Source organism: Cyprinodon variegatus, unplaced genomic scaffold, assembly GCF_000732505.1.
Source record: "Cyprinodon variegatus isolate N-32 unplaced genomic scaffold, C_variegatus-1.0 Scaffold355, whole genome shotgun sequence".
NCBI lineage: Eukaryota > Metazoa > Chordata > Actinopteri > Cyprinodontiformes > Cyprinodontidae > Cyprinodon > Cyprinodon variegatus.
This window is the reverse complement of record NW_015150808.1, coordinates 228477-228775: the sequence shown is the minus strand read 5'-3', so window position 1 is coordinate 228775 and position 299 is coordinate 228477.

The window sequence follows — 299 nt, the reverse complement described above, 5'->3', positions numbered from 1 at the left end:
CAGTAACTGTTTCAAAAGAACAGCACAGCTTTTTAATGCCCTTTGTTTCCTAAAGTGAGCATAAATGCTCAAATTTTGATGGATTTTCACTCTAGTTTTGCTTCTTTTGTGGAACAAACCTGAGAAAATTAACACTTAAAAGATTCCATTTATCAGCACTATTAAGGAGCTTCTAGGTTCTGGTCACTTCAACCTAGGGTACTATGCCTATTGGTGCAGAATCCCTCTGTGTCAATGTTGGTATCATAACCAGAAGTTAATATTTATATACTTTGGACCCATTACAATGTACACAAATC